Genomic DNA, 15,786 nt, shown 5'->3' with positions numbered 1-15,786 from the left:
GCAGTCATGGGCAGATTTTAAACAAGTTACAGTAATGATAATTTACCGACATTTATACTTGATGCAAATGATATTGACCACTTAGCAAGTGCCAGGCATTTTGCTAGGCACAGTACATGATAATCTCATTAAATGCTCTCAGAACCTTATACAGTAGGTAAGACAGTCTTCCTCCTTTTAATAGAAGGGAACTGTGAAGCATAGAGATGTTAAACTTAACCAAAGCATAGAGAGATTAAGAAACTTCCACAGAAAGTGTAACAAGCTGGAATTCTAAATTAGGCAATCTGACCCCAGAATCTACTACAGTACCTCATGAAATTCAGAATGAATTTTCCATTGGAACCATATTGTAACTGGAATTAGTTTCATAAGCTAGTCTGTAAAAGCCTAGAAATATGACTAGACAATAGACTATACATACATAACTGGACCTGAATGACTGGTGAGCCAATTCAGACACAGAAAGTATTGGTAGCGATAAGAGTATTTCTTCTCTATTTTTAACAGTGGTCATTACCTTGAAAAAAGGGATTTTAAAACATTTTAAATCCAAAGAATCCTCAGTGCAAGTTATATCTCACCCAGTACTTCAATTTCTGAAACAAAAAAGAGTAGGATTGCTCTAACTGAAGTGGAAAAGAAAAAACCATACTCTCCTTCCTCTAGTCCCCAAAATAGACCCTGACATTTACCCAGAAAGTCAATGTTCCAAAGAAGACAGTCTGGAAACTGACTGTCTAGTGAAGTAGACAGAGATTGCCATAGACCCAGCAGATCTTATATTCCAGAAACCATTAGATAAAGTATCTTATAATGTTCTCATAGGAAAAATAGATAAATATGAGTTGTAAGATAGTACAGTTATGTGTAACAATAGAACAGCCCATCTAATGGAAGATCTTCAGTGTCATGCCAGAGGATTTTGTATCTGGTCCTATCTCAGTCAATATTTTTCATCGATAACTTGTATGAAGTCATAGAAGGTATGTCGACGAAACAGAATGAAAAACAGTTGTAAATTATCACCAAACATAATCAAAGAAAGTGTGAGCTGCAAACAGGAATATACATTTTAAAATGCTGAATATTTTCCACAGAAATCTCTTTTGGTGAGACTAGTATGCAGGAGTAGACTTTTGAAGGAGTCAAAGCATTCAAGACTTCATCTTAAACTCAATAAATCCAAAAGTTAACTCACTTCTTTTCTTATACAGAGTTAACTTTTCAGTTGTATGAATTCCCCAGGCTGCAGAAGAATTGCTCACAAGACCACAGGGAATGTCAAAATCAAAAACAGAAAACTAAACTTCAAGAAGTCTGAGTGAACTACAAATTAAATAGTCTAGAAACAGATACTAAAGCCAGTGTAAGGCACCAAAAAGAATCCAAAAACCAGGGAAAAGCAATAACTGATCCATGGATCACAAAGAGAGGTCTGAGTCAAATGTGGTTCTTTTGTTTTGCTTGTGTAAACTGGCCAGGGTGTGGGGAGCAAGGGCTGACAGCCAAGTTTAAAAGTCCAGAGTCAAAATTCTCTCAAAGGTAGGGTGGACTCAACATTTTCCTAGTTAACCCAATGGGGAGTTGCAATAAGTTCCAGGCTATTCTTGAGGTGAATGCATACTCACACACTCTCTTTCAACCACCAAGCACTATTACAAATATACTAAGTACCTGAGCTGAGCTGGTGTCAAAGCAATTTGTGTTCAGTTCCCTAACTCAGACTAACAGAATGTGAAGTAGAAGGCAGGGTTTCAGTTGGCCAGATGAAGCAAGAAAGTGTTGGAAGATGGGGTAGATAATCATGGGAGAGAGGAATTATGGTGGTAATGTCACAGCATTAGTGAATTCCACAAAGATAAAAGACATATCTCTAGTGAGTGCTGTTTTTGGTGTTTTTTTTATGGGAAGGTAGTGCATTCGTGTTGGAAGGCTAAATGAACAGTGCCCAGTAATTATAGGTCTATGTTTTATACTTTATTAATACCGGCACAAGTGTTTTTGAGAGAATTAAGTGATAACTCATGGAAAATGTTTAGAACAATGCCTGATAAAAACAGTACATGTTCAAAAATATTAGCTACTGTATTCTTATTATACTATCATCATTGTGATTGTCATTCTGACACCTATCAATCCTCTTCAGCACCTGTAAATCCTTCAGTTGCTGTTCAGCCACTGGAGCAGTGGTACAAGGAGATTGCAGCACCATGAAACAGGAGTGTTCCAGCCCAGATCTGAGATAAGGGAAAGGCTAGGTCTAGAATGTATGTGACTTCGACTGCCTTAGGTGTGTCTAGTGTTAATTGCTCTCTCTGGACCAAATGAGAAGTGATGCTTCCTGTAGGTTTAAGCTCTGGGGAGTTTGTCTAGGTTGGAGATCAGAATAAGTAAAAGCAAGTAATGATCTAAGATGCTCATTAACCTAGTGTCTCGGTAATGGTGACACAAAAGGAGCACTAGGGAGGTGGAACATCTGATGAAATCTCTATAAGTTCGCAACTACATAGGTATGAAGACACTTTGTTTTGGACTTAGGTAGGGAACGTACAGCTCACGCCCTGACCACCAAGCTCTGTTTTGAAAAGTCCCTGATTTAGGAGATTGCTTTCATTCCCAGGCAGAGTTTAAAAATAGCCTATAGTAAGTGTGACCTTTGCTCAGGATTCAAGGCCTATGTGTGTTGGGAAGCTGGGATGGGGTGGGGGTGGGGGGAGAGAGAGAGTATGACCATTTATGCAACTCATAAATAATGTTATCGGCAGCGCTCAGATGCAACAAAAGGGTAAAGTGTGAGTTTCCTGGCAGAAGAGACTGAGAGCTGGAGAGAGACACATGCAACATATGAGGAAAATGATCAGTCCTCATAGTTTAACCCCATGTGTAACTCATGGGGACAATTTTATAGATCACCACGGCCCTTTGAAGAACTACCAGCAAATGTTTCCTCTTCCAAAGCAGATTTGGGTTTAATGAGCATCTAGACCAGGACCTCTCTCTCTCTCTCTATATATATATATGTGTGTGTGTGTGTGTGTGTGTGTGTGTGTGTGTGTGTGTGTGTGTGTGTGTGTGTATACATATATATATATATATTTTACAAACAATGAGATCATTGTTACACAGCTTTTCTTAGCTGCTCTTTTTTGCTTAACAATATAACAAGAAGCTCATTCCATATCATTAGTGTTTTATCAAATGTTTTATTCATTTGACAAATATTTCCTGGCACATACTCCAAAAAGTTTCTCCCTGCCTCTTCATGGTCAATCCCCTCTTCTCTAACAACTACTGAGCCGCCACTAGAATTTTAACTTCTCTAAAATGACTCGTCAGTGGAATCATACAGTTAAGACAACCACATAATTTGCAGGACCCAGAGCAAAATAAAAATGTGGGGCCCTTTGTTAAAAGATTATTCAGAATTTCAAGGCAGTGAAAACAGAGCATTAAACCAAGCGCGTAGGCCCTTTGTGATTGCACAGATCACCAGCTCTACTTTCAGTATGCAGTTTTTGTGTGTCTGGCTTCTTTCACTTGGCATGGAGATTCATTTATGTTTTTGCATGTTTCTGTACTTTGTCCTTTGTTATCATGGAGTAGTATTTTATTGCCTGAATGTGTCACAATTTATCTACAAATGGATAGACATTTGTGTTGCTTTCATTTGAAGCTATTATGAATGAACCACTACAAGCATTCAAATACAAGTCTTTATGTTATATCTTTTGAAGAAAAGTTTTTAATTTTGATAAAATACAATAGATCGACTTTTTTCTTTTATTGTTCAGTTTTTGTGTTGTAAGAAATCTTTACCTAATCCAATGTAACAAAGATTTTCTCCCATGTTTTCTTTCAGAGTTTGAAATTTTGGGGTTTTACATTTAGTTCGCTCCATTTTGAGTTAGTTTTGTATATATGGTTCAAAGTACAATTGAAAGGATAGTGGTTTTGTGTTTGCTGTTTGTTTCGTATATAGGTAGTTGTTTTAGCTCCATTTGTTGAAAAGACCATCCTTTCTCTACTGAACTGCCCGTGCACTTACACTTAAGTCTATGATCTATTAAAGGGCTTTAACCAGAGGAGTGACAAGATCTTTTAATAAGATCATGTAGCTGCTATGAAGAGAGTGGATTATAATGAAGCAAAAGCGGAAGCAGAGACATAGTTAGAAGACTATAATGCAGGTGAGACATGATGAAAGTATGGACTGGTTTTCAGCAGAGAAGTGACAAGATCTCGTTGTTTTAATTGACATTTCCCTAAAATTTAAAGATGCCAAACATTTTTCATGTGCTTATTTTGTCATCCATTTTATAACTTTGGTGAAATGTCTATTCAAATCATTTCTCTATTTTTTTTTTTTTTTTTTTTACATTAAGTACCATGATCCATCGGAAATTCTTTGGTTGGTTTTTCGTTTTGTTTTGTTCTGTTTTTCTCGTCTTTCATAAAATATAATAGACAACTAGTTGCCTGCATTTACATTGTACAATTCGATGAATTTTTTCCCAGTTATAATTGGCATACAACACACCAGCCTCAGCTGTACAGCATATTGATTAGAGATCCACACAACTCACAAAGCGATCACCCCAACAAATCTAGCATCCCCTCCTTCCGCCAACAAATTCATTCCAACATTATTAACCATCTTCCCCATGCTATATTCTACATCCCCATGTCTACTCTACAACCATCCACCTGCACCTCACAATCCATTTGCCCTCTTTTTTCCCCTAATCCCCATCCCATCCAGTATCCCTCAAAATATTCTCTGTATCTATAAGTTTATTTCCGCTTTTGTTGTCATTGTTGTTGATTTTGTTCTTTAGAATCCACATGTACATGAAATCATATGATATTTGTCTTTCTCTATACAACCCATTTCATTCAATGCAATACCCTCTGGGTCCATCAAGTCAATATCTTTTTCCATCCCCTTCTTTTCAGTCTGTGTATATCTTCTGATCAGAAGTGAGTCTCTTAAAGGCAGCATATGTAGGGGTTTTGTTTTCTTATCCATTCAGCCACTCTATCTTTTGGTTGGAGCACTTAATTATTTTCCATTTGAGGTACTCGTTGATAGGAATGTAGTTGTTATCATTCTTTATTCTTGTCTTTAATACATGTTTTTTCTTCTTAAAGAAGTCCCTCCAAGATTTCCTGTAATACTGGCTTGGCGATGATAAATTCATTTAGCTTATTTTTGTCTGGGGAGCTCTTTAGAGTTGTCCTTCAACTCTAAATGATAGCTTTGCCTGATAAAGTATTCTTGGTTGTAGATCCTGGGTTTTCATTATGTTGAATATTTTGTGCCAAGCCCTTCTGTCCTGCATAGTTTCTTTTAAGAAATCAGCTGCCAGTCTTATGGGTGCTCCCTTCTAGGTAACTAACTGCTTTTGTCTTGCTGCTTTTAAGATTCTCTCTTTGTGGCCATGCCACCCTTAATATGCCCAATCTCATCTGATCTTGGAAGCTAAGCAGGGTCAGGCCTGGTTAGTACTTAGATGGGAGACTACCTAGGAAGACCAGGTGCTATAGGTGTTAAAAAAAAAAAAGATTCTCTTTTTGTATTTAACCTTTGGCATTTTAATTATGATGTGTCTCAGTGTTGGTTCTTTGGGTTCCTGGTTTTGGGGACTCTCTGAGCATCCTGGGGTTTTATATCTATTTCCTTCACCTGGTTATGGAAGTTTTCCATCACTATTTCTTCACACAGCTGTTCAACATCTTGTTTTCCTTTGGGTATCCTGATGACACAGATATTTTTACCTTTACTAGAGTCTCATAGGTTCCTTAAATTATTATTATATTCTTGGCTTCTTTTTTCTTACCATTCTGATTGAGTGTCCTCTATTTAGGGCATTTGATCCTCTTCTTTATTCCTTTATTTATTCCATTTACTATACTGTTCATCTCAGATAAAGTGTTCTTCATTTATGACTGGTTCTCTTTTATAATTTCCATTTGCAGTTTTATTTTTTTTTTATCTCTTTGTTGAAGTTCTCACTTAATTCATTTACACTTCCCATTAGTTCATTGAGCATCTTTATAACCAGTGTTTTGAACTCTGCATCTGTTAGATTGCTTGACTCCATTATTTCTGGATCTCTGTTTTGTTCTCTCATATGGTTTCTGCTTCTTTGTCTTCCCATTTCGGCTGCCTTTCCGTGTTTGTTTCTTTGTACTAAAAAAAGCTCCTAAGTCTCCTAGTCTTATTAGTATGGATTTGTGAAGAAGGTGTCCAGTGGCATAGTCCTGAGAGTGGTTCAACTGCAGGCCAAATTTAGGCCAAGCCTCTGCCCCTCCGGGGCCACCTGTTACAATTCAGCAAGCAATCCACAGATGCTGTGCTTATAGCTGCCTCAAAAGGCCACACCAGAAACCAAGGTCAGCTGCCACTAGTGAGAGTCTTGGCGCTTCTCAGCAAGGAGCACCTGACTCGCTGAGGATACACCTGGAGGTGGCTTGTGTGGGGCCGCAAGTTGGGGGAGGCATTGTTTCAGGGAATCTGCGGAGCAACTTGTGTTATCCAGTTTGATGACATCTCAGCTATGGTGATGCTGAGTCCGTGCACTGAGAGTGGGGAGTTCAACAGAGGAACAATGGATACCGCCAGCACTTCTGCAGGGGAGAGAGCCTCACCGCAGCCCTTACTCTGACAGTGTCAGTGTCCCCCTGTAAATTCCTGTGCAGCCGAACTGGCTCTGGTGCTCAGAGCAAGCAGGTCTGTCACCACAGAAGTATATTCGTGGACATGGCCCCATTAAGAGGCATCTATAGCTGGTGGCCGCAGCTGCTGCTGTCATAGCCTCTGTCCCATTAAGCCTCTCAGGACCGGGCCTCGAAATCTCGCCCCGTCCTACCTTCTGCCATTGCAGGGTGATTTCTTAGATTTCTCCCCAGTTGTATTTCTTATTTATCTAGATCCTAGATGATTTTTCCTTGCTGTTTTCTCCTTGTTTCTGTCACAACTTCGATTTGGTTACCAGAGGGATGAACAGAGCATCTATCATCTATGCCATTTTCTCTCCTCCTCCATTGGAAATTCTTAAACAGAGGAATGAAAAGATCTTTTAACAAGATCATGCAGTGGCTATGAGAATGTATTTTAATGAAGAAGGTAGAATCAGAGATGTCATTGGGGAAATTATTTATAATCCAAGTGAGTTATAATGGAGACTTGTTCTGGTGTAAGAATGGAAGAGAGGAAGAGAAATTTACAGATTTGGGATATGTTCTAGAAGTAGAATTGATAATGTCTAACCACTATGCTGTACATCTGAAATTAACATCATATTGACTGTCGACAGTAAATAAAAAATATAAAAATAAAAATAAATTTAAAAAAATTTTTAAAGAAGTTGAGTTGATAGAAGCTGCTGGTAGACTAACTGTGGAAGACAAGACAAAAATGAGGAATTTAGGGTAATTCTTATATTTGGGACATAAATAACAAAGAAGATGGAGGTGCTGTTGACTAGAATGGAAAAAAAACTAGAAAGTGGTAGAAGAAGCAGGAGTGTGTGGCAGTTTGGCCATGTTAAATGTAGGTGCTTATTCAACATCAGTATCAGATATGAAGAAGGCATTTGGAGATACAAGACCAGAATTTCAGAGAGAGGTCAGAGCCAGGGACTTTTTTAATTGGTATGTAGATGGTGTTTAAATCTAAGATAACTTGTTACATATGAAATTGTGTATCCTTCCTCCAAAATTCATAGATTGAAGTACTAACCCCCCATGTTATTGTATGTGGAGATAGAACCCTCAAGAAAGTAATTAAGGTTAAATGAGGTCACAAATGTGGGGCTCTAATCCAAAAGAACTGGTGTTCTTATAAGGAGAGGAAGAGACACCTGGACTACAAAACTCCTGTAAGGTCAAAAAAGAGGAACATAAAAATAAGATTTGGAAACATTGGAGGTCACTAACTACCTTGACAAGCACAATCTCAGTGGATTGGTGCAGACAGAAGTTTGACTGGAGCAGATGGTGGAGAAATTATGATATCAGACAGTGACTACAGACAAGTCTTCAAGATGCTTTGTGGTGAAGGAGAGCTAAAAAACAGGGTAGCAACCAGAAAGGGATATGGAGTCCAAAGACATTTATATAGGTTTGTTTTTGTTTGTTTTGTTTTTAGAATGGGAGGTAATAGTGCACACTTGTGTAAATGATCAAGTAAAAAAGATTAAGTAGAGAATCAAGTAAACAGAAAATCTAATGCAAGAGCGAGGGAAATAAATGCAGAAGCTAAGTCCTTGGGGGAGTAGAGGAGATGGAATCTAAGTAAAGGGTTTGATGTTTGATGGAGGACAGGGCAATACTTCATCTAGGTTGTCAGAGTTGATGGTGTGAAAATGAGGGAATTCTCTTTGATTTCTTCTATTTTTCTCATTCAAATAGGAAGCAAGGTCACCAGCTAAGGTGTGAATGAGAACGTAGAATTTAGAGGCTATAGTAAACAGTGCAGTATAGTTGTTTTAGAAAGTGGGCAAGTAAATGCACTACAGAGAAATCTCATAGGATTGCCCGGCAACGTTGAGAGTCCAGGGAGTAAAGTCTTCCTAAAAGATTTCCAACCGACTTGACCTTCTATTTTGACAGCCTACATAGCCCTCAGGTTCACCCCAAATAGGGGACTGGAAATACCTTCACTGAGAACATCGAACCTATACACAACCAGAAAACATAACTGTGATTCTGTTTGCAGGGAAGGAGGCTGGGTAGGCAACCAGTAGTATCTCCAATACTTTGCCAAATTAATAAATGAAGAAAAAGGATCTCATTGTTTTGATTTGTACTTATTTCTTTTATTATTAGAAATTTCATGGTTTTTTTTTTCATTTTGGTTGGTTATTTAATATTTTTCTTTTTGTAAATTGGTTGTTTACATACTTAACCCAACTTTCTATTTTTAAATTGATCTTTATGAGCTTTTTATGTATTCAAGATAGCAATTAATCTATTTTATTCATTTCAAAATACATTTCCAGTTATCATTTGGCTTTCTTGTCTGGTTATGGTATTTTCCATGCGCAGATATTTCTAATTTTTTATTTAAATCTGTCAATCTTTGTCTTTCTTGAGTATCATGCTTAGAAGAATGCTCCCAGGTAACTCCTGTGGCATCATGCCTTGAAGGAAAACCCCAAGATTCTGAAAATATTTATATATTTTTATAGTAATTTTATGATTTGATTATATGTATGTCTTTAATCTACCTGGAAATTGTTATACAGTGTGAGGTGAAGATTTGATTTTTTTTCCTGTGGGTCTAGACATTTGCCTGAATGTAGCTCTAATTCTGTTAATCCCTTAATTGAATACTATCAGTATTTTCCCTACCCTTCTAACTGTACCTTCAAAATAATATCCAGATTTCCTGTCCTGGCATTTAAAGCATTCCATGGTTCAGCCTATTTTATTTCCTATCCCATTTCATGGACTCTGATTTCCTTCTGGTTTTCAAACTGTATTCAGATGAGACCCAGGGGGGTGTGTAAAGCTCTCTGAGAATCATCTTGACATGGAATAAGGGAGCCAAACAGTTAAGAACCCAGCCCTCACTCTTGCTTCAATGTCAGAAACTCCCCTTTCACCTGATTTACATATTATGCTTCCAGACAAGAATTTCATTGGAGATTCAAATGCATTAAGAGGGGGAAAAATTCTTACCTCTATACATAAATTGATCCTCCTGTGCAAATCTCACAATGTCTACTTATCATAAATTAAGTTCCACAGGAAATAGACTTTGAGGTAAAGATCTATCCAGGAGAGGTTTATTGAGGCATGCTCCCCTATAAAGGAGTAAATGAAGTAGGACTAAACCAAGAAAGATGTTGAAAGTATGAAGCAATTACACAGAAATCTCAGTCAATCCTAGAAGGAACTCTGAAACTTGGATAAGATATCCTTAATTGAGGTAAGGAACAGTGTTGTCCAATCATTGGATTGTGGCTGCCCTAACACACTTGGATAAAAGAGTTATCTTCTGTGTGGGCAATTGCTGGAGAGAGACTCAGTTGTAAACCATCCACAAACCACAATTCCATCAGTTGGAGGAATGAGTGCCTCAGTTAGGCCCCACACACAGCATCTACACCATTTATATGCATTGACACAGACTATTTTTTCACCACCTCCAAATTCTACCCATCCATTAAGCCTAGCTCAAATACTATATATATATATATATATATATATATATATATATATATATATATATCTCCTCCATTAAATATTCCCTGATTGTTGTAATTGTAAGTAATATTTTTCTCCTCTAAATTTCAAGCACTCTATATTCCTCTTATGGTACTAAGGCATTTATCTTGTTCTACCTTCCACTAGAACTATTTTTCACTTTAATAAATTGAGAACTTTCAATGATTCAGGCAATATCATGGAGATATAGAGTGAACAAAACAGTGGTGATCCTCATCATTTTTTAAACAAATATTAGAAATTTAAGAGTTCACAGTAGTAAAAGAGTATGTAGGACAGAATTTAATTCAAACAAGGATGTCAGGGAATGACTCTCCAGAGAAGTGCTATTAAATGCAAAAGGCTAAGTAGAGAGTAGCTCAGTGAAAGGAGGTAGTAGGGATAGGAGAGGGCTGTATTCAAATAAGAGAGGGCTGCAAATGGTAACGTTGATATTTATCAACAAATATATATATTGATCCCTTCCTGAGTGCCCGATCATCTTAGGTGCCGGAGTTGAGTTCCATCACTAAACTAAACAGAAAAAAATTCCTTCCTCATCTCCACCATTAAGCTTACATTCTAGGAAATGAAAGAATCCAGTATAGCTAGCATTTAGAAAACAAAGGAAAAGGTAGTGCAGGATGGTGAAGATGCGGCCGTAGTCATGTAGAGGCAGACCACGCCAGGTAAGAATTTGAAAATTTTAATACTGTAGAACTTGATCAGATAGTTTTTTAAACAATCACTCTGGCTGTAGTATCTATGTCCTGCCTCCCCTACTATATTATAAGCTTTTTAGAATACTGCTTCGTGACTAATAAGCACATAACCCCCCTTTGTAAATAATGGACACCCAATAAAGAATAACAACAGCTAACACCTGAATTTCCTCCTGTGTGCGGGAAGCTGTCCTAAGCACGTTTTGTGTATTAAATCATTAATCCTCACAACCTATCACTTCTGGCTGAATGAGAGGAGGTATGCTTTTTCATATGGAGCATTAGAACCTAGACACACCTGAGAATCCACAATTACTCTCTAAGTAAGGTAAGGAGAGAAAGAGCAGAGAAAATAAAATCAAAATGCCACATGAATAGTTCCATATCCTTCCCTATTCATATCTTATTCAAACCAAATTATTCTAATTCACAGTGAATTACAAAAATAAGAAATACCTAAACATGAAAACAGTGTGATCCTTTAGCTGAGAAAGCCTGGCATACACATTTGCACATCTCTATGACCTTCATCGTATCATCTATATTAATAATTACTCAAGTGTATTTTTAAAGAAGATGATGAGTTGATGTAACAAAATCATTGTACTTTCTGAGGAGCCCTTTTATACAGATCATAACAATCCCATAAGTCTCAGTAATTGTCCATTCTGGCAGGGAAGGAGGGCAAGGAGGAAGTGGGGAGATTCTTAAATCTCAAGAATTCATCACCTGAGATCTGTAGAGAGACTTGCCTAATTGGGAGACCACCCCCCACCAACCCCTCCCTCATAGCACCCTGACATTGCCACACACAAATGAGAGATCCCCTGTGGAAAGAGGGACTGTGCCTGCATGACTGAGAAGCAAGTGTGAAATGGCTTAATGGTCTTTTCCTTCAAACAATCCCAAACAGTCAGCTCTTGGATTAAGTATAGGTTTATCTATAGGTTTACCCATTAAGAAAAAAGTATAAATAATAATCAAGAGTCACACCCTCCCCAACTTGAGCTTTAGAGCTTTATTTCTTCGCATCAGTTTCTCTAAGATCTGATGCCCTGCTGTCTCTAGCATTTTCCTCCATTGCAGGTAATAGTTATAGCCCTTCCCTGGGCCTTAGCTCCCCTTCAGCGCTGAAGACGTTTTGGATTGATCCGAGTAGGAAATTAAGGTACCTTGCTTTATGATGTTTCACCAACTTTGTTTAAACAAGTGTAACCAGGATCTTGCTATAAAAAAAAGTATTTTTATAGAAACTAAACAAGACTAACCTGAGTTGTACCCAGCCATTAGGAAGGCAAAAGGACTGTTTTTCTTGACAGCCCTAAGAAGCTTTAAATTATCGTCAAAGACAGGAGTTCTGTCACATTCCAGCCCATACTTGTTTATGTCTTCCTGGGGCCATAACTCCACCCCACCCCATCTCCCCCTCTGCCCCACCCCCACAGGAGAGGTCTTCCAGAAACAAAAGGTGGTCAGATTTAACCCTTTCCTTTGCCAGAGGGCCTTTTAACTGCCAGCAGATAGGTGACATGATAAACAACAGTCTACTGCTGTACAAAACATAGTCAGTTAATAAGCAAATAATAATGTTCATTTAGTTTGCACAAACCAGGTACTGTAATAAATATATATATATATATATATATATTTCCTCAATAATTCTTGCAACAACTCGGGTGAGGAAAGTGAGACTTAGAGAAGGTAATTTGCCAAGATACCTTCATACAATTAGTAAATGGCAGAGCGTCGAGTAGATTGGCTTGACCCTAAAATCCATGCTTTAACCACGATACTATACTACCTATAAATTAAATTAACAAAATGTTATCTTTAAATAGGCTTCTTAATCATTAAGAGCTCAAATTGTCTTAAATATACCCAGACAACAGTATACCTGTGAGTAAATTTAATGCTTACAACAAAAATATAACTGGTCAACCTAATCAAATATTTGTCTTTTTCATACCCAATATATAATATAGGTCAGTGAAATCATACTAGTTGATTTATTTACTCAATAAATTTTTTGGAATTTCTTCCTGTATGTCAGTCACCAAGAACACAGTGTCAAACAGAATGTTAAATAGAGGTCTCTGACTTATTGAATTTTACTTGCTACTGAGAGAAACAAATATCAACTAGAAAAGTATACAGATATTTAAATAACTGCACATTGTTATAAGTACTGTGAGAGACAAGTATGTGATATGAGAGAATAACAAGAAAAATCAATATTGATTGGGCTCTCAGGAAGGTTTCTAATCTGCAACTTGAAGGATGCACAGTAAGTAGTTAGGCTAAAAGTAAAGAGGAGGAGGTGTTCCAGGCAGAGGACATGATTTTCACCAAGGTTCTGAGCAAGAAAAGAGTTTGGCTCTTTCCAGAGCAGTGACCTCCAAGTAAGGGAGCCCAGGAAGGAAACAGGAAATGAAGCTGGAAAGGAAAAATATACACTATCGCAAGTTTGGATTTTACCTTATGTTCAATAGAAACCTATTAAAGGATTCTCAACAGTGTAGTTTTAGAATCTGATTTACCATTTTGAAAAGCTCATTCTGGCTGCTGTGTACAGAATGAGAGTCAAGAGGGCAAGAGTGGAAGAGGGAGACCAGTTAGGAAGTTTTACTAGTCTTCCAGGCAAAAGAAGGACAGTGACTAGGACTAATGTGGCAGCAGTGGAACCTTGAGAGACATGATACAATATACATTTATATAGTGTACACATTTAGATTATTATATTGCATGATGAATTTAATCTGGGAGAGGATGAGGAAGGTGTGGGACAAGGTGGGATCAAAGTCTTAGGTTTCTAAATTGAGTAACAGGGCAGATGGCAGTGTAGAATACCTTGAATATAAGAATAAAAGAGGGCAGAAGTGAATGGATATTACCTAGAGCAGTGCTTCTCATTTAATGTGTATGTGAATCACCTGATGAATCTTGTTAACGTGCAGATTCTGATTCAGTAGGTCTGAAGTGGGGCCAGAGACATTGCATTTCTAGGAGCTCACAAATAATAATGCTGTTGGTCCACAGATCACATTTTGAGTAGCAAGGCTTAACTCCAGCAACTTTATTTTATACACACAAGGTTATAACCTTCAGCCAGATTTTTCTTTCTATTTTTTTTATTTTTTTATTTTTATTTATTAGTTATTAGGCGAGGCAACCCTTGGTTGACCTCACAAACTGCATGAACCTAGTCAGCTTACAATCTCTTATTTTTTAATTTTTTACACCTACATCCCCTGGTCTTCCTAGGTGGTCTCCCATCCAAGTACTAACCAGGCCCGACCCTGCTTAGCTTCCGAGATCAGATGGGATCTGGCTTGTTCAGGGTTGTTCAGGGTAGCATGGCCGTAGAGTCAGATTTCTTTTTAAACCCCTTTTTCTTTAATCAGCCTGATTTCTTAAAGAAATGATATTTTAATTACAAAAAAAAAGTGAGCATAATTTAAAAATAAAGTTTCTGTAATAGGAAGAGATTTAATTTTAGATAGAGTACTTCACCCTTACTTTGTTCATTTGGCCAAAGATGAAGTGAAATATTTATTATGGACTGACTTTGAATAGCCAATGATCTAAACAAAATAACTTATTGATGAGTATTTTTTGTTTCAAGTAGTTGTGATCACTGTCACTATTTCATACTTAAAAAAAGTCAAAAATCAATTATTATTTATCATAAACATTCAGCCACTAGCATCAACCTAATATTGTTCTTGACTTCTAAGTACTTGCAGTATATCTTTTAGAAATCATTAGAAACATAGCAAATTTACACCAAGTAGAACTACAGAAAGAAAATAAGTGCTGTTTTGGCATATTTATATAAGTTGATGTAAAAATTAGCTCCCTCTTCATTTTATTGAATACTTTTGATGAGATTTACTTTAGGTCATATATAAGTGTGTTCTAAATTATCAGAGAAAAGCTAGTATCTTGGCAACTTTAAACAGTGACTAGAGAGCAAGTAAATAGTGAGGAGAGTAGTACTGAATTTTAGATGGATGAAAGGAAGCAAGTATAATTTAAATACATGAAATAGCGAGGTGACAAAAATTGTTCAATAAATTCCAACTAATTTGTAAGGGCTTTACGAGCAGGATCGATATGTTATACATTTTGGAATTCCCATAATGCCTAGTAATATGCAGGGTATGCAATAGTCAGAAGAAATGAATGTAAACCTGAAAGAATAATAACAGCTAATTACAAAATGATAATGTTTCACTTGTTAAAATTTCAGTTAAGTGAAGTGAATGGGAGGCAGCAGTAATAATTAATATATTTCTCTTATAGAGCCAATTTACAATTTAATGAGATAGTCAATATTGGTGTCTATGTTTCAAGGATGCAAAACTAAGCTTATAGAAACTAAGTGATAAAAAACTAGAAAGAGCTAACGAAGAAGAAAAACAATTATTTCTAATCCCATTAGTCTCTAGAGAATAGCCATAAATAGAGATATGTCAAGTCAAACCTATATATATAATGAGATTCTGTTCTTAGAAGCCCATATGAATAGAGCTATTAATATTAATGACTACCATACATTATAATTTTAAGTGTCAGTCATTGTGATAAGCACTTCATTCAAAAAAACTAATTTAATCTTCATTATCATGGGGTAAAAAAATTTTATTTTCAATTTACAGATGAAGAAACCTAGGCACTAGAGCTGGAATTGGATTTCTGATGTGACTTCTGATGTCTTTAAGCTATACTGTGAAAATACAAAAGTGATCATAAAATCAATAAAGATAAAACAAACCACAAACATGTAACACTAAACACAATACAAGAACTGCTTTGTAAATTTATATGGAACCACAAAAGACCCTGAATA

The 15,786-nt window shown here is 36.8% G+C and overlaps 2 pseudogenes; one reads left to right on the top strand and one right to left on the bottom strand.

Moving 5' to 3' along the window:
* Positions 1-5,431: 5,431 nt before the first annotated feature.
* Positions 5,432-5,550, top strand: LOC118603445 (annotated as a pseudogene).
* Positions 5,551-14,173: 8,623 nt separating this feature from the next.
* Positions 14,174-14,302, bottom strand: LOC118603627 (annotated as a pseudogene).
* Between the last annotated feature and the right edge of the window lie 1,484 nt (positions 14,303-15,786).

This window comes from Rousettus aegyptiacus, unplaced genomic scaffold, assembly GCF_014176215.1.
Source record: "Rousettus aegyptiacus isolate mRouAeg1 unplaced genomic scaffold, mRouAeg1.p scaffold_m13_p_5, whole genome shotgun sequence".
NCBI classification, from domain to species: Eukaryota; Metazoa; Chordata; class Mammalia; order Chiroptera; family Pteropodidae; genus Rousettus; species Rousettus aegyptiacus.
Note: the sequence above shows the minus strand (reverse complement) of the source record. Positions and strands in the feature narration are given on the sequence as shown.